Genomic DNA, 19,061 nt, shown 5'->3' with positions numbered 1-19,061 from the left:
CGGTGTTTCAAGCAAATGGGCCTAGAAAACAAGCAGGGGTTGCTATCCTAGTATCAGACAGGGTAGACTTTAGTCCGACGTTAGTCAAGAAAGATAAGGAAGGTCACTTTATATTGATTAAGGGCACACTCCAACAGGAGGACATTACAATCCTAAACATATATGCACCTAACATGGGGGCTCCCAAATTCGTCAAACAAACACTATTAGAACTAAGGTCACAGATAACACCAAACACAGTGGTGGTGGGTGACTTTAACACCCCACTCTCATCAATTGACAGGTCATCCAGGGAAAGAATAAACAGAGAGGCATCTGGACTAAATGAGGTCATAGAAGGAATGGACCTAACAGATATATACAGGACATTTCATCCAAAGGCTGCAGAATATACATTCTTTTCAGCAGCACATGGAACATTCTCTAAAATAGACCATATATTAGGACACAAAGCAAATCTTAACAAATTCAGGAAAATTGAAATAATTCCTTGCATTCTATCTGACCACAATGGAATTAAACTACAAATCAGTAGCAAGAAAGGCTATAGAGCATACACAAAATCATGGAAACTAAACAATACACTACTAAATGATGAGTGGGTCAATGAAGAAATCAAAAAGGAAATCAAAAAATTTATAGAGTCAAATGATAATGAGAACACAACATACCAAAATCTCTGGGACACAATGAAGGCAGTTCTAAGAGGGAAATTTATAGCCTTAAGTGCCTATATTAAGAAATTAGAAAGGTCGCAAGTAAACGACCTAATGCTTCGCCTTAAAGCCTTGGAAAAAGAAGAACAAGGCAAACCAAAAATTAGTAGACGGGAAGAAATAATAAAGATTAGGGCAGAAATTAATGAAATAGAAACAAAAAGAACAATCCAAAGAATTAATGAAACAAAGAGTTGGTTCTTTGAAAGGATAAACAAGATTGATAAACCCTTAGCAAATCTGACCAAAAGAAAGAGAGAAGAGACACAAATTAATAAAATCAGAGATGAACAAGGTAACATCACAACAGATTCCAGAGAAATTCAAAAAATCATAGGGACATACTATAAAAGCATATACTCCACAAAGTATGAAAATCTGAAAGAAATGGATGATTTCCTTGATCTATATGACCTACCTAAATTAAATCAAAAGGAGATTAATCACTTAAATAGACCTATAACAAACATGGAGATCCGAACAGTTATCAATAATCTCCCAACTAAAAAAAGCCCAGGCCCGGATGGATTCACTGCTGAATTTTACCAGACTTTTAAGGAAGAGCTAACACCATTGCTTCTTAAGCTTTTCCAGGAAATAGAAAAAGAAGGAATCCTATCAAACTCCTTCTATGAGGCCAGCATCACCCTGATACCAAAACCAGGCAAAGATAGAACAAAAAAAGAAAATTACAGACCAATCTCCCTCATGAACATAGATGCAAAAATTCTCAACAAAATATTAGCAAACAGAATACAAGAGTATATCAAAAAGATCATTCACCCTGACCAAGTAGGCTTTATCCCAGAGATGCAAGGATAGTTCAACATACACAAATCTATAAATGTAATACATTACATAAACGGGTTGAAGGACAAAAATCACATGATCATCTCATTAGATGCAGAGAAAGCATTTGACAAAATCCAACATCCCTTCATGATAAAAGTCCTACAGAGACTGGGAATAGAAGGAACATATCTCAATATAATAAAGGCTATTTATGACAAGCCTACAGCCAACATAATACTAAATGGGGAAAAACTGGAAGCTTTTCCACTAAAATCAGGAACAAGACAAGGGTGTCCACTGTCCCCACTTCTATTTAATATAGTTTTGGAAGTCTTAGCCATAGCAATAAGGCAAGAGACACACATAAAAGGGATACAAATTGGAAAGGAAGAAATCAAGTTATCATTATTTGCAGATGACATGATTCTATACATAAAGGACCCTAAAGACTCTACTAGCAAGCTGTTAGAGCTGATCAAAACCTACAGCAATGTAGCAGGATACAAAATAAATACACAGAAATCAGTAGCCTTCGTATATGCTAACAACAAACACACAGAGGATGAAATCAGAGAATCACTCCCATTCACAATTGCATCAAAAAAAATAAAACACCTTGGAATAAACCTAACCAAGGAAGTAAAGAATCTATACAATGAGAACTTTAAAACACTCAAGGGAGAAATTGCAGAAGACACTAGAAAGTGGAGAAACATCCCTTGTTCCTGGATTGGAAGAATCAATATTGTGAAAATGGCAATCTTACCTAAAGCAATCTACACATTTAATGCAATCCCTATCAAAATTCCAAAGGCTTTCTTCATGGAAATAGAAAAAACAATCCAAAAATTCATTTGGAATCACAAAAAACCTCGAATATCTAAAATAATACTGAGCAACAAAAAAGAGGCTGGTGGTATCACCATACCTGATTTTAACCTATACTACAGAGCCACAGTAACAAAAACAGCATGGTACTGGCACAAAAACAGACATGTAGATCAGTGGAACAGAATAGAGGACCCAGATGTAAGCCCAAGTAGCTATAGCCACCTGATATTCGATAAAAATGCCAAAAATACTCATTGGAGAAGAGACAGCCTCTTCAGCAAATGGTGTTTTGAAAACTGGATAAATATCTGCAGAAGGATAAAAATAGATTCTTCTCTCTCGCCATGCATAAGAATCAAGTCCAAATGGATTAAAGACCTTAACATCAGACTGGAAACTTTGAAACTGCTAGAGGAAAAAGTAGGGGAAACCCTTCAACATATTGGTCTTGGCAATGACTTTCTGAATACAACCCCAATTGCTCAGGCAATAAAACCACAGATTAACCACTGGGACCTAATGAAATTACAAAGATTTTGCACCGCAAAGGACACAGTGAAAAAAGCAAAGAGGCAACCTACAGAATGGGAAAAAATCTTCGCCAGCTATATATCTGATAGAGGATTAATATCTAGGATATACAAAGAACTCAAAAAGTTAAATAATAAGGAATCAAACAAGCCAATCAAAAAATGGGCTAAGGAGCTAAATAGAGAGTTCTCAAAGGAAGAAATACGAATGGCATATAAGCATCTAAAAAAATGTTCTACGTCACTAGTCATCAGGGAAATGCAGATTAAAACTACATTGAGAATCCATCTCACTCCTGTCAGATTGGCCACCATCATGAAAACAAATGATTATAAATGTTGGCGGGGATGTGGAAAAAAAGGAACCCTTCTGCACTGCTGGTGGGAATGCAATCTGGTCCAGCCATTGTGGAAAACAGTGTGGAGGTTCCTAAAGCAGCTAGAGATTGATCTACCATATGACCCAGCTATAGCGCTCCTAGGCATATATCCAAAGGACTCATCTCATTTCCTTAGAAGTACATGCTCAACCATGTTTATTGCTGCTCAATTTATAATAGCTGGGAAATGGAACCAGCCTAGATGTCCCTCAACAGATGAGTGGATAATGAAGATGTAGCACATTTATACAATGGAGTTCTACTCAGTGGTAAAGAAAAATGAAGTTATGAAATTTGCAGAAAAATGGATGGACCTGGAAAGTATTATACTAAGTCAGGTAACCCAGGCCCAGAAAGCCAAGCGCCACATGTTCTCTCTCATATGTGGATCCTAGCTACAGATGACTGGGCTTCTGCGTGAGAATGAAAATACTTAGTAGCAGAGGCCAGTAAGTTGAAAAGGAGACATAAAGGGTGGAGAAAGGAAGGGGGGAGGATACTTAATAGGTTGATATTGTATATATGTAATTACAATGATTGTAATGGGGAAGTAATATGATCGAGAATGGAATTTCAAACGGGAAAGTGTGGGGGTGGGGAGGGAGAGAATTACCATGGGATATATTATATAATCATGGAAAATGTTAATAAAAATTAAAAAAAAAGTGAAAAAAAAATATATATATATATATTTTTTTTGGTTTTTCGAGGTAGGGTCTCAGTCTGGCTCAGGCTGACCTGGAATTCACTATGTAGTCTCAGGGTGGCCTTGAACTCTCGGTGATCCTCCTACCTCTGCCTCCCGAGTGCTGGGATTGAAGGCGTGCGCCACCACGCCCGGCTAGCAAAAATATTTTTAAAAAAACCAATTGAAGCCAGGCATGGTGGCGCATGCCTTTAACCCTAGCACTCAGGAGGCAGGTCAGCCTGAGCTAGAGTTAGACCCTGCCTTGGGTGCGGGGGGACTTGATTGCTAGAGAGATCACTTAGCAGTAAAGGTGCTTGCCTGTGAAGTCTAAGGACCCAGGTCCAATTTCCCAGAACCCATGTAAGCCAGCTGCACAAGGTGGCGCATGCATCTGGAGTTGGTTTGCAGTGGCTAGAGGCACTGGTGCACCCATCCTTTCACTTTTTCTTTCTTTCAAATAAATAAATAATAGAATATTTTTTAAATTAAAAAAAAAAGAGTTGGCTCAGTGGTTAAGGAACTTGCTTGCAAAGCCTGAAAGCCTGGGTTTGATTCTCCAGTACCCACATAAAGCCAGATGAACAAAATGGCACATATATCAGGAGTTTATTTGCAATGGCAAGAGGTCCTGGCAATGCCCATTCATATTCCCTCTCTCTTTGCAAATAAATAAGTAAAACATTGTACAAAGAGAACTCGCATTGAAGAAAGCCCTAAGGAGAGGGCTGTGAGGCCCCCAGCTTACTATCAAGAAGGGTGATGGGAGAACGTGTGCATGCTCATCCACTCACGGCCAAGGCGCGTGGGAAATGCCAGGGACGGCGAACGAGGTGAAAGGTGCACGGCAACGCCTTGCGCTAGTTCTGTAGCCTTAAACTTGAAATGAGCTTAAAATACAATGTTCAAATCTTAAAAATGGGTTTTAGAATACATGATCCTACAACTTCATCCAAAGCATGAGGCATTGCTACTTAGGTTCATAAGGGCAAAAATGCCAATGACAGACCAAGTTTTGTTCTAACTGGTCTATGTGGCAACTTAGTTGATGACTCTGGTGGAGGCTAGTTGTCTTGACCAAACATTGCTTTTTCATTATTATTATGCTTATTGCTTGTAAGCAGAGAGAGAGGAAGAAGAGAAAGAAAGAGAAAATGAATATGGGCATGCTAGGGCCTCTTGACACTGCAAACAGATGCATGTGTTACTTTGTATACATAGCTTTATATGGTTATTAAGGAATTGAACCTGGGCTGTCAGGCTTCACAAGCAAGCACCTAACCCATTGAGCTATCTCACCAGTCCAAATACAGGTACTTTATGCTACAGTTACTCGTAGATATCCTTTCTAACATGTAATAGGTTTACTTTTACTTGCACATAGCAAATGTCTTTTGAATTACTCAACCTACATTGAGAAGCCCTCTGGGGTCTTTAATACATTTTTTTAAGAGTATAAAGGTATCTTAACACTAAAGATCTTGAGAAATGCTATTTTACAATAAAGTATACCTGAGAATCACAACACCTTACACAAAATTAATCTATATAAATATTTAAGAGATAGAATTAGCGAGGATATTATTTGACCCTTACTTTATTTTAATTTATTTATTGGGAGGGAGAGGGAGAGAGAGTGGGCATGTTGGGGCATCCAGCCACTGTAAATGAACTCCAGATGTGGGCTACCTTGTGCATCTAGCTTATGTGGGTCCTGGGGAATTGAACCTGGCTCCTTTAGCTCTGCAAACAAGTGCCTTAACTGCTAAGCCGTCTCTCCAACCCCTTACTTTTAAACTCTTGCTTTTTATGTTTCAAAGCACATATTAATTATAGATTTTAATAAAATTGTGACATTTTCATGTATGTATACAACATGTACCCATCATATTTACTCTATAAACAGTGGACATTGATCATATCAACTCTCACATACATGTATACAGTGTATACTGATCATATCTACCGTCCCACATGTGTGTACACAGTATGCACTGATCATATCTACTCTCCCATACATATATGCATGGTGTGCCCTGGCCACATCTACTCTCCCATGTGCAAATACAAGGTGTGTGCTGATTGTATCTACTCTAGACACAGTGTGAATTGGTCACACTCCTCCACACATGTACACACAGTATGCTCTGACTATAGCTACTCTTCCATGCTTGCCCGTTTACATGCATATTTCTCAGTCCTTCTTTAATCCACCTATATGGAAACTCCAACTCACTCTCCTTTTTTTTTTTTTGCAGATTTCATAAGACAGTAAGTCTTTCTGGGTCTGTCTTATTATGCTTAACATAATGATTTCAGCCTCATTCGTGTCTTTAAAAGCAACAGGATTTGGTTTTTCCTTATGGCTGAATCGTGCCCCTCTGTGCATATTTTCTACTTTCTTTATGTGCACATTTGCGAATATGGACTTAGACTGAAGCATTGTTAGACATGGTAATGCAGGTATCTCTTTTGTATGCTGACATCCTTTCCTTTGCAATATATTCCTGAGTGTGGTATTTCATCATATGATAGCTCTACACTTTGTTTTGGAAAGGCTCTCCATGCTATTTTCCATAACGGCTGTATGACTTTCCAACCCTGACAATAGCATATAAAAGGGCTTCTTTCTCTCAATATTCTCATCAGCATTTTTTTTTTCTGTTTTGATAGAAGCCATACTAATGGGTAGGATCATATGTCATTGTAGTTTTGATATGTATTTCCCTGGCTAATAGTCCTTAGCATTTTAAAAAGTAGTTCTTGTCCACTTGTATTCTTTTGAGAAACTTCTAGGTACATTTTGGCGTTTTTAGTTGGATTATTTGGCTCTTCATCAGGTTTTGGGGTTCTTCATATGCTCTGTACATGGCTAGGTGGCATTTCCTTCATTCTATAGGTTTCACTATTTCATTTGCTGGGCCTCAGCTTTCTGCTTTGACGCAATACCATATGTCAGCTATCGCTTTTGAGTCCTGTCCATTGCCTGTTCTAGGACCTTGGAGTTTTTCCTCTGGTCTTTCAGAGTTCCAGGTCTTACCTGAATGTTGACTGACTCTGTGGATGGAGAGAGAGGAACCAAGTCTTGCCTTTCTGAATGTGCATGTCCTCTCCTCCCAGCAACACTTCTTGAAGAGGCTTTCTTTCCTTAATGGGTTTCTGTCAGGAATCAACCAGCTGGCTGAGGATGCTTGGGGTTTATTTTAGGATCCCTGACATTTTCCTCTGTGATATGGCTTTATGCTCATTCATAATATTTTGAATTTTGTGGTTTTATAATAGTTCTTAAAATGGTATATTGTAAGGTTACAGATTTCTTCCTTTTGCTTACAATTGCTTTGGCTAATTCAATTTGTGCTTCTATATGAATTTTAGGAGTGTCTTAATCTAGTTTTGAATAATGCCACTGTTATTTTGATGGGGGTGGCATTGTTTCTCCATGAAGGAATGTTTAATTTTATCAAATACTTTTTCTGCATCTTTAGAGAATATTATGGTTTTTATCCTTCATTCTATTTATGAGTTACATTCCATTTATAGACATCGGTACATCAAACCATCCTTGCAAGCCTGAAATGAAGGCAACTGAACCACGGATGTAATTTCAGTGTGCTAGTGAATTCTCTTTGCTAATGCTTTGTTAAGGATATTTGCATGTATGTTTATCACAGGCATTGGCTTATAGACTGTGTCTGTATGGTGTGTGTGCACGTGTGTGGGCATGTATAGATTTGCATGTGTCCTTAATAGGCATTGGCAACAAAGTAATACTGCTCTCTCAGAATCAGATTGGAAGGGTCCCTTCCCTTTCAAGTCTACAACATAGTTTGATAAGCACTGATGTTAATTCTGTAAGTTTGTTAAAAAAAATTAGTGGTGAAAACATCTAGTGCTAGGTTTCTCTTTCTATGAAAACTTGGTTAGTGATTCAATATCACTTCTTGACATTAGTCTCTAACTAATTTGCCTCAACTGTATTAAGTCATGTGGCCAGAAGTCTGTCCATTTCTTTAAATTTTCCTATTTGTTAGCACATAGATTTTCAAAATACTCCCTAATAGTATTTTGTAAATCTGTGGCATAATTTGTAATTTATTATTGACTCTGAATTTTATTTGGGTTGTCTCTTTTGTTGTTTTGTTTAGTTTTGCTGAAGGTTTTCAAATTTTTTTTTGTCTTTTCAAAGACCCACTTCTTTATTTTTGTTTTGTACTGTTGTTATTGACCCTTTTTATTTATGTTTATTTATTTTATTAATTTATTTTATTTTATTAATTTATTAATTTATGATCTTTGTCTTCCTTTCCTTCTGCCAGTATTGGGGTTTGTTTGATTTTGTTTTTGTAAGCCATTGAAAAGAGTTTGTTTGTTGGAAATATTTCTAAGTTTTGACATAGGCTTTCAATAATGCAAAATTCTTAATACTGTTTTTATGGTATTAGTCCATGAGTTTAAATGTGTTGTGCTTCCATTTTCATTTATTCAAAGTAATTTTTAAATTTTATTTCTGACTTTAATGATGCATTCACATATTATTCAAAGGTTGGCTTTTCACTTTTTGGATATTTGAACAATGTACTGAGTTTCTCTTGGAGATTTGTTCATGCTAGACTAGTAGAGTCGTCAGGGAAGCGTGTGTGGAGTCGTCTCAAAACTGAGAAACTGAATGTGCATATGACCAGCTATGGTCCTGGGCATGTATGCCAAGGGTTCTACATTCTGGTACAGGAATGTTTGTACATCTGTTTACTGCCACTCTACTCATATTAGCTAAGAACTGGAGTCAGCCTAGATTCCCACTGACAGATGAATGGCTGACAAGACTGTGGTATATATACACAGTGGAGTTCTATTCAACAGTACAGAAAAATGAAATAAAATTTGTAAATATATGTGGAAATTTGAAGTAGACCTGGAAATAATTACATTATAAAAATTGACCCAAACTTAGAAAGAGCAAAACCAAATGCACATGTTCTGTCTGAAGTGTGAATCCTATTTTTAATGTCTGTAAGTATGTGTAACAGGGAGGCAAATGTGGGTAAAACCTATGAAGGTGGAATGGTAACCAAGAGTGCGTGCAGAGACGTGAGGAGGAAGACAGGTGATAAAGGATGAAAGGACACACGTGCAGTGTGAGCAGAAGAGAGGGGCACTAGTGAGGGTGCAAATGCAGGGAGAGAGGTTGAGACAGGGAGAGGGATGATGACCAACTAAAACAAATTATTTTTGGAAAATTCCAGAATGAATGATGGATGCCAACTGCAAAAGAGAGAAAGAATTTGATAAGATTTATAGATTATCGATAATGATTGAGAATTGAGCTGCTAAATCTTTCTAAAAATGTAGGATAACACATCAATTTACAAATTATGGTGAACTTGTACATTTATTCCAATCACTGTTTATGGCATACTAATGATAATGTAATGCTTTAAGTAATGCTATATTGCTAAGAAAAACAAGCCACCTCCAGGGAGATTGACAATTATGGAGGTTGATTCTGGCCCAGGCTGACCTGGATTTCATTATGTAGGCCCAGGCTGGCCTTGAACTCCCAGTCATCTTCCTACCTCTGCCTCCAAAATGCTGGGATTAAAGGAGTTCACCATGCCCAAGGGGTGGGGGAGCAGAGGAGGGATGAAGGGAGACAATGGATGTGTCAGGGCCTCCAGCCACTGCAAATGAACTCCAGATGCATACACCACCTTGTATGCGTGTACTAGGGAATTGAACCTGGTTGTAAGGCTTTGCAGCAAGACCTTAACCACTGATCCATCTCTCCAGCCCCTGAACAGTTTTTTATAACAGCCTTTTAAGTAGGAAGTAGATATAAAATGTAAGATCACTTTAGCGTTCCATTAAAAAAGGTATACTACTTGGCTTCAATTAAAGCAGTCTTTAGGGAGTTTTATTACAGACTTATAAACTTAGCATTTTCATCTCAGAGTCAAGTGTAGGGTTGCATAGCTTTAGGCCAACCAGGAACACATTCACTTGCATACACTCTTACCTACATGACATGTAAGAAAATTCATTTCTCTTGACTCACATGTTCTGCCTTTCTTTTTTTTTTTTTTTTTTTTTTTTTTTTTTGTTAAATGATAGACACTCGAAGACAGGAGGTTTTCCTGCATCGTGACCTAAGGCATTGTGAGAGTTGGCCTTTGAGCAGCTCAGAGAAGATAAACCTTGCCAGGGTGACATTTTTTTTTTTAATTATTTATTTATTTGAGAGCGACAGACACAGAGAGAAAGACAGATAGAGGGAGAGAGAGAGAATGGGTGCGCCAGGGCTTCCAGCCTCTGCAAACGAACTCCAGACGCGTGCACCCCTTGTGCATCTGGCTAACGTGGGACCTGGGGAACCGAGCCTCGAACCGGGGTCCTTAGGCTTCACAGGCAAGCGCTTAACCGCTAAGCCATCTCTCCAGCCCTTGTTCTGCCTTTCTTGATCTTGGAATCTTTATCATTTTGTCAAAGAGATACAGACTTGATATGTGGCAGGGTGAGGGACAGGAAATTAGGCCCCAGTCATTGGTTTTCTAGAGAGGAAGGTTGAGAAAGGAGAGCTGGCCACTTAACTAATCCTGTCCACCTGCTTGCTTTCTCTGATTCTTTTTCCTTGTTTTTATAATTAAAGCAATACACACTGTAGTCTTATGATGGACTCACTGGGCACACGTAATTCTTCCCAGTGCTATGGGGTTACAATAATGACTGTGGTGCAGTCCCTACCCTCAAAGATTTTGTCTGCATGTATGGGTGCACAAAGAAAGCAGCGGCTAGCTGCATCTCAGAGGATTCAGGGAAGTCATGGAGGGTATAGATTTGAATTTGGCCTTAATGAATGGTTAGGGTTATAAAATACGTAGCAAGGCTGGGGAGATGGCTTAGTGGTTAAGGGCTCTTGCTTATAGAACCTGATGGCTTGGGGTCCATTCCCTAGTACCCTCATAAAGCCAGATGCACAAAGCAGCACCTACATCTAGAGTTCATTTAAGGTGGCAGGAGGCCCTAGTGTGTCCATACTCACTCACTCTCAAATAAACCAACAAACAAACATACAAAATCCCAAACAAACGGGAGAGCTGTCACACAGTTAAAAAAAGGATGAAGGGGTGTAATTAGGTTGGACAGAAACACAAGCCATCAGTATGGGAGTGTGTAAAATATTTAACAATAAGGTGGCCACAACAAGTAAGGATGCACCAGGTTAAGGAAGTCAAGGTGTCTGAAACGAGACTGAGAAAAGCCCATGATGTCTACTATTCACCAGTTCTGTAGGGCACTTAGATAAAGAAGTCTGTACTACCACAAGTCCTGATAGGGCACAGACCAAAGTTTATAGCTTAAAATTCACATGTTAGTCCTTTATAATTAAAAAACAGGTATAAAGCTACCTTAAACACAGAGTTTGAATGTGATCAATTTCAACTTCATTAACTGGGTATTGCTGCTCAAATTTATAGATGTGAACCATATCAGTTGGCTTCAAACTTTTTGAAATAATTTATGAGACAGTGAAAGAAAGTGAGGAAGGGAGGAAAAAATGGAGAGGAGAGACTGGGCACAGTAAGGTCTCCTGCCTCAGCAAATAAACTTCAATGCCTGTGCCACTTTGTGTATCTGGCTCTACATGGGTAGTACTGGGGAGCTGAACATGGGCTTTCAGGCTTTACAGGCAAGTGCCTTTAGCTGCTGAGCCATACAATTCTCTAGCCTCCTGTAGTCTACTGTTGAATCTGAGCAATGACTTTTGCAAATGGGGCTTAGAAGCTCAAAGTTAAAAGACAGCCTCACTGATGCCAACCAGAGCTACCTGACACGGTACTGTAGCACCAGCCTCCTGAATCTGTCACACAGAAGAAAAGGGAACACTTGGAGTCATCTTAAGTCACTTCACCCCCCTTTTAAAAAGTGAAGGAGAGAAAACAGAACAGGCAGCAAAGGCCTGCTTCTAACACCTTAGGTAATCAGAATCCATCTCTTTTATTTTCCCGGGTCCTCTTTCCTCAGAATGTATGCATGGTTCTATACCTGGCCTGATCACATGGACTTCCTTGTCCCAAGCCTGATGAGTTCCTGCAGTTGTATTCTGAGAAGTCACTAGCATCCACACTCAAACAGAAGAGTCACCTCTCCTTTCTTGTCTGTGTCAATCAATCATTTCTTCCCTGATAGACACCCACGTGAGTCAACAGTTATGCAAGTTCCTTAGGGAAACCTACTTTCAGTCTCAATTCAGGGACAAGAGGCATGGACATTTCACAAACAGCTTAACTGGTTCCAAGGAACAATGGAAATATTAAATATAGTTTTATTCTCACCTATGGGGTATAAAGATTATAAATATTTACTATGTACTTAAGTGCCTAATAAATAGATATTAATATTATCCCTCATGGTTCAAATGTGAGTGTGCCATCAGAGGGTCCAGCAAGTTTCCCAGGGTCATCATGCTAGTAAATGGCACAGCCAGTTACTCTCTGGCTTATGACATGAGTCATCAAGGACCCTGGCCTGCACCCCAATGACAATATGGCTACTAACAGTACCGTGCTTAAGTAAAGTAAACATATGGCCTTTTATTATGATTTTTACAGAGTAAGAACACTTCTAAATATTTGGAGAGGTATAATCTTTCTCTTGATGATATTTAATTTCAGCTTTGAACACGTATATAGGTTATTTAAAGATATTGTAAGATACTTTAGAAAAGTAAAATGAACCAAACCGAGATATGGAAGACTTTTTTTTCTTTTACAAATGTATGTTTAACAAGTAAAGCATATGACATCTGATTTATATATCTGTCACATGTGTTACCTAAAACTTCTACATGATACCTATTTTAAGGCATGCAAATTTAATACATTGAGAAACTCAGTATGCAAAACATCTTGAAGTGCTCTTGACTAATGCATGGAATAAAGTATACTGATTATGCAAGTACATTTAATTGGATATAATTAAAATAATGAGATTTAAAAACTGATTTTAAAAAAATAGAAGGTGAAATTAGTCATGATATGCATTCAAAATGTTAACGAAACTCATCCTGCTGTTGCTGTAGTACACAATTTTTTGTGTTTAATAAAGAGCCACTACTGGTCATTTTTGCCCAATTTTACACAGGCAGTTTACAGAGAGATCCACTTGGAGACACAAAAGATTACACTAAAAAAATGATTTCACTGAATAATATAATAATACTTTGCATTTGGATAGCATCTCTTTTACAAATAACTTCTTCAAAGGAAGGCATCAAAATGGTCAAAAAGATGAAAGCAACTTTTCCACACCAAAATTTGTGCTTGGTTAAGTGAACACAATCTCAAAAGCCCTCACCGATGTCACTGTGACCTGAATGTATCAAATTAAAGAGGCCGAAAAGATGGGCGGCGGATGGCAGGCGCAGAGCCCCAGCGGGGAGGCTGCGTTCACTCCTGTAGCTGGCGGTTTTACAGCACCTGCTGTCTCACATTCCAGTACAGGAGAGGCAGGAAGAAACTACAGGCCCTGGAACGGGTATTAAGTCTCTTCTCTGGCTTATTCAGTGCACTAGGCACAATACAGAAAAGGGGATGGAAATGCAACTTTCATTAAATTGGCCTGAGGTGAAAGCTTTGTTTGGCAGGATGTTCCAATTTTCCAAAACACAGAGATGGAAGAGGAAGCTTTGGGGTCCACACAGTCATAACATTTCTTTGGAAAAAACCAGCAGCATTATCTTCCACTAACTTGCAATGAATGAGAGCTCAGGTCACCACTCACTGCTAAAGCACTGAGGCAGGGGCCTCCAATGCCCAGCCAAGAGCCACGTGACTCAGCATGAGCAGAACAAAATGCCCTAGGAAGACGCCACTGGTCCCGGAGTGGATTCCTGCTGAAATCACTGAAACCCACTGGGGTGTGACTTCCAACGCAGACCACCTTCAGGCAGGTGACAAAGGTGACATCTGTAAGGACTGGGCACACTTTTTGGGATCTCTCTTTAAAATAAAAACAAAAGAATTCTGTTTGTTTGCTACCTTTATCAAACTCCAAATCTAGGCACTGTCCCAAACAGCTAAGGGCTGAGCATATGAAGCCTGCTGGCAATGGTATTCTCCGGGCCCCATGGGCTAAGAATCCTAGCCCCGGTCATGGCACCTTGTGTCCACCACATGGGTTCTCAGAGAGCTTTCCATATACACTCTGAAAAAGCACTACTTGAGCTGGCAGAAAATGGGAAAAATAATGTCAATTCACTAGAGGCGTTATAGTACAAAATGCCCCTCAGACTCCATTGAGATAATGACAAAATCAGGACAGAGAAAGGAACTAATGCAGCTCAACAGTATTTGGCAAGATAAATGCAATTCCTGTCAAAAATGTACTATTCCAAAATCATTTAGTGGGATTGGCGGCTTCCAAGGGAGTAGAAATGGATTTTGATTTCAAGATGCCCTTGGTTCTTGGCCAGAATGTTCTTCCCTTGAGCACCAGATGTCTGCCCCCAGGCTCTGAATACCCACCAAACCTAACAGGGAACCTGCTGGCCTCCTAGGGACAACAGGGAACAGTTTGGAAGATAACACAAAGATGAAGGTAGTTTTTAATACCTGCTGCTTATTCAAGCCAAACAGCTAGACATAGCACACCAGAACACATTTAATATTGCACAATAAGCTAGTCAAAATGGCTTTTGTTAAAAGCAGGGGAGTCGTGGGTTGACGCTACAACTCTGAGGGAAAAACGAAAGAGGGCTCCATTACTTCACCACAAAATATGTGTGTCAGCACAGTACAAACTTTCCTGGCTCATATGCAAAAATGCAATGCATTTGGGTAACTGCTGATCTGCTCAAGGAATTCTGAAGCCATCTTTTAAAAATCGTATGTATTTATTTGAGAAACAGAGACAAAATGACACTGTATAGGGCACACCAGGGTCTCTTGTCATTGCAAATAAACTCCAGATGCATGCGTCACTTAGTGCATCTGATTTCACCGGGGTACTGGGGAATTGAACCCAGACCAGCAGGCTTTGCAAGAAAGCACTTTAGCTGCTAAGCCATTCCCCAGCCTAAGTATACAATTGTGACTAATATAATACTTACATGTTCAAGAAAAAAAAAAAAAAGAGGAGGCCTACAGATGAACCAAAGACTCAATAAAGAAGAGGTAAAACTTGGTTTTCATTTAAAAAACTAATATGAATATTTATCACATTGAAGATGCAAAGCTCTAACAATTTCTTTGAAAGATTCAAAAGGAATATTTTCGATATATTTAACTACCCATACTATGTATGTCTGGCCAGAAGTGACAGTATTTCAGGCAAGGCTGTGTGGAGCAGTTGGCATGGTGATGCAGAGCACAGGCCCTGAGTACAAATACATACTTGGGTCCTGACTTGAAGAAACGCTGCAGATCCAAGGTCTACAAGCTCTGCCCAATCCCTCACCTTTCTAGACACCAGCTTCATCAGTGATCAGGCAGCTAGGAGTTCCAACCACCACACAGCTTACTCTGCATATAAATGAAGCTACAATGGAGTGGTTAATATCCCAATGTCTAACAAGAACTTAACAAATGTAAGTCATTATCTTATGCTAACTTCCTCCTTTTGTGCTATGATGCACTTGTGATGTATATAAAACCTCACAACACAATCTACCCAAAGTGTCCCTGTAGATCCATCGACATTCTTTCTCACCAGGTACCATGCACACGCCCACAGATCCTGCTCATGTATCATCGTGTTTATAAAAATGTAAACTGACCTTTCACCTTCAGGGCCAACTTTATGAGGAGATCTCAGGTCCTGCCATCATTAGTGCCTCCATCATCCCTCCCACTCACCCACATTCCAGAGACTGGGATGTCCTGGACATAATACCGAGTCAAACAAATGGGATCTTTATCCTACTGGAATACAAAATCTACCTCTAAAGACAAGTAATTAGGGGCCACAGAGATGGCTCAGCAGTTAAAAGGTGCTTGCTTGCAAAGCCTGATGAACTGGGTTCAATTCCCCAGTACCCACATAAAGCCAAATGCACAAGGCTCATGTGGCTGGAATTTGTTTGCAGTGGCAGGAGGCCCTGGCACACCCATTTTCATTTTTTCTCCCCCCCCCACACCTGCAGATAAATAAAAATGTGTATAAAAAAAAAAGAAGACAGGTAGTTATAAACTTTTATGGTTCAAATTGAGGCAAGAAGCAGGGTATTGGAAAAGGGTAAGAGATGAATGTTGCTTCGTTTGGGTGGAGGAGAATAAAAAAGGCCTTTTGGGAGCAGAAACACTTCAGAGTAGGGGTTGTCTAGGCAAAGCCTTGGGGACTGAGATCACCAGAGCACAGAAGTCTAAGAAGGATCCTACCTGGGCCGTGAGGAAGGAAGACAGCCAGGAAGCCAGTGTGGCCGCAAGTGGTGAGTGAGCTAAGTGAGAGGCCAGAACACACAGCAGTGTTAAGTTTGGGGAGTTTCTCTTCAGTTCCGTAGGAATTTGGAATGCTTACTGGAAAGATCACACTACCTGTAGTGTGGTGACTAGATTGGGAGAAGACAAGAGGAATGTAGGAAGCTCAGAGCACAGTAGGAAGAATCAATCAGGGAACTGTGATGGTGTTTTGGAAGTAGGACGATAGTAGTGAGAATGGGGGAATGTGCAGATTCAAGGTATTGGAATCTCCTTGTATAAAAAGAAAAAAAATCTAATCATTAATCTGAACACATGCACCATGCTGTTTGACAGTACTGGGTCTTCATATCTTGGTCACGGAATGAAGGACTGAGTTCTTGAGCTGAGCTGAGCTGCTACTGGTTGAGGTTTCCCCAAACCTGCATGCATATCCTCCTCTGAGCAGAATTAACCTCTGGTGAGCAAAAGAACAGGCTGAGGAAATGATCCCTGAACTCATCAGTCAGCTGGCAAGACTCCACTTACAAAAACAAAATGCCTCTCCTGCGCTGACAGTGGAAAAACCTAGAAGCCAGGTTATCTTTCTGCTAGGTGACTTTCCAGACTTGTTAGAAAAATGCATTATTTAAAATATCCTGGAGCTATGCTGCTAGAAACAGTAAAACACAAAAGGTGCTGAAAGAAAGCCCCTCATTTCAGGGAGAGAAAAAAGCTGTGGTTAGAAAGAAAATCTACATGTATCATTTTACTACCTTTTAGTAAAAACAGTCTCTGTCATTACTTTTTAAAAATGCATCTTATTTTGACTATTGGCAACAAATTCCAATAGAGTTAGTCAGTTTTCTGATAAATTTGCATAGTTCAACCAAGAATGCCTTTCCCATGGTATCTGATAATTTTAACCTTTTGTCCAGAAGACATTTATTTTTGAAACTATAAAACTAAACTCACTTAGAAAATCCAAATGTCTCTGGTATGAGAAGATGGGAAGCAGTTATAGTGAAGAGCATTCAAAATCTCCCATGGCATGGAAAGATGGCTCAATGGTTAAGGCACTTGCTTACAAAGGCTGATGGCCCAGGTTCGATTCCCCACTACTACACATGTAAAGCCAGATGCACATATATTTAGAGTTTGTTTGCAGTGACAAGAGGCCCTGGCGAGCTCATTCCTCTTTCCTGACCCTCTCTCCTTGAATAAAAAGAAAAAAAAAAACCTAATTATTAATCCCAACACACCTCGTAAGGTTTCCCCACAGCTCAACAGCCAGGGCACACTAGTAGTGAAGACAGAAGGGGACCAAGTTACTTTATTCCTCAACTGCTTTTCTGCCACGACTGAGTCAGACACTTGTTGACTGTTCAATAATTAAAGCCTTAATTCGCATTAAATTGAAACAGTATATTATTTGTCTAGGGTGATGAGCTCCAGTGTCTGAGAACACACAACTAAAGCTCAATTTTGCATAGAAAGTCTCACTGGCAAGAAATTGTGTTCTAAGATTCGGCCAAGTGTCTCACACAGCTCTGATCCAAGGCCAGCTAGCGGCCCCTCCACCACCGTTCTGAAAGCACTCAAAGCACGGAGGCAGGGGGACTGCAAGAATAAAGGGAGCTCAAATGGATTTCTGTGGCGAGCTCTGTAAGCTTAAAATATAATTTGCCTTCTTTCATTTCAGAAAGCACTTTCCCTGCACAGAAAATAAAGCTTGATGAGGGACTTTCTGTACCTTCAGGATGTCTCTGGAGTCTACAAAATGCTTTTTTTGCAAAAATCAGAAAATGGTACAGAAGAGCTCCCAACGATGCTGGAATCTAAGAATGTCGGTGATGATGGAAGATGATAAAAGAAGGTTAAAGAGATTTGGGGTTGAAAGATAGAAACTGATCCACTTATATACCTTTTCATCCCAAAAACAGCACTGCATCTTATCAGCAAAATTTCTTATTTTAACAAGTACAGATCATTCATATCCCAGTTTAAATAATAAACAAAGAGAAAATAATAATCTTAGGGACACGATGCTCTAATTAAGAAGGTCATTTCTCACTTTTCATTTGCATCTGTAAAACGACTACAAAATTGTCTTCATAACAAAAATAGTCATTTATCCAACACAGAAGATAGAAGTCCAAGCTTAAGCCTTGGATAGCTTTTTTTTTAAAAAAATTTTTTTTGTTCATTTTTTATTTATTTATTTGAGAGAGACAGACATAGAGAGAAAGACAGATAGAGGGAGAGAGAGAGAATGGGCATGCAAGGGCTTCCAGCCACTGCAAACGAACTCCAGACGCATGCGCCCCCTTGTGCATCTGGCTAACGTGGGACCTGGGGAACCGAGCCTTGAACCGGGGTCCTGAGGCTTCACAGGCAAGCGCTTAACCACTAAGCCATCTCTCCAGCCCTTGGATAGCTTTTAATTACAAAAAGAAGTAGGGGCTGGAGAGATGGCTTAGTGGTTAAGACACATGCCTGCAAAGCCTAAGGACCCAGATTCAATTCCCCAATACCCATGTAAGCCAGATGCACAAGGTAGTACATATGTCTGGAGTTTGTGTGCAGTGGCTGGAAACCCTGGCATGCACATTCTCTCTCTAATAAGTAAATAATAAAATATTTTTCAAAAATTAGAAGATAACATGCACTTGCTTACTTATGCTATGTAAATAAAGGCATAAAATTTTAAGTGATGTTAAATTCAGTCCTATAGGAAC

The 19,061-nt window shown here is 39.5% G+C and overlaps 1 protein-coding gene across 4 annotated transcripts in view; it reads right to left on the bottom strand.

The window, feature by feature from the left end:
• The window catches only part of Cfap20dc (CFAP20 domain containing), a 252,383-nt gene that overhangs the window by 214,115 nt on the left and 19,207 nt on the right, over positions 1–19,061 (bottom strand). The gene's annotated exons all lie outside the window — the stretch shown is intronic.

The sequence above is a fragment of the Jaculus jaculus genome, chromosome 16 (genome assembly GCF_020740685.1).
Source record: "Jaculus jaculus isolate mJacJac1 chromosome 16, mJacJac1.mat.Y.cur, whole genome shotgun sequence".
Classification (NCBI taxonomy): Eukaryota; Metazoa; Chordata; class Mammalia; order Rodentia; family Dipodidae; genus Jaculus; species Jaculus jaculus.
This window is presented reverse-complemented; position numbering and strand designations above follow the sequence as displayed.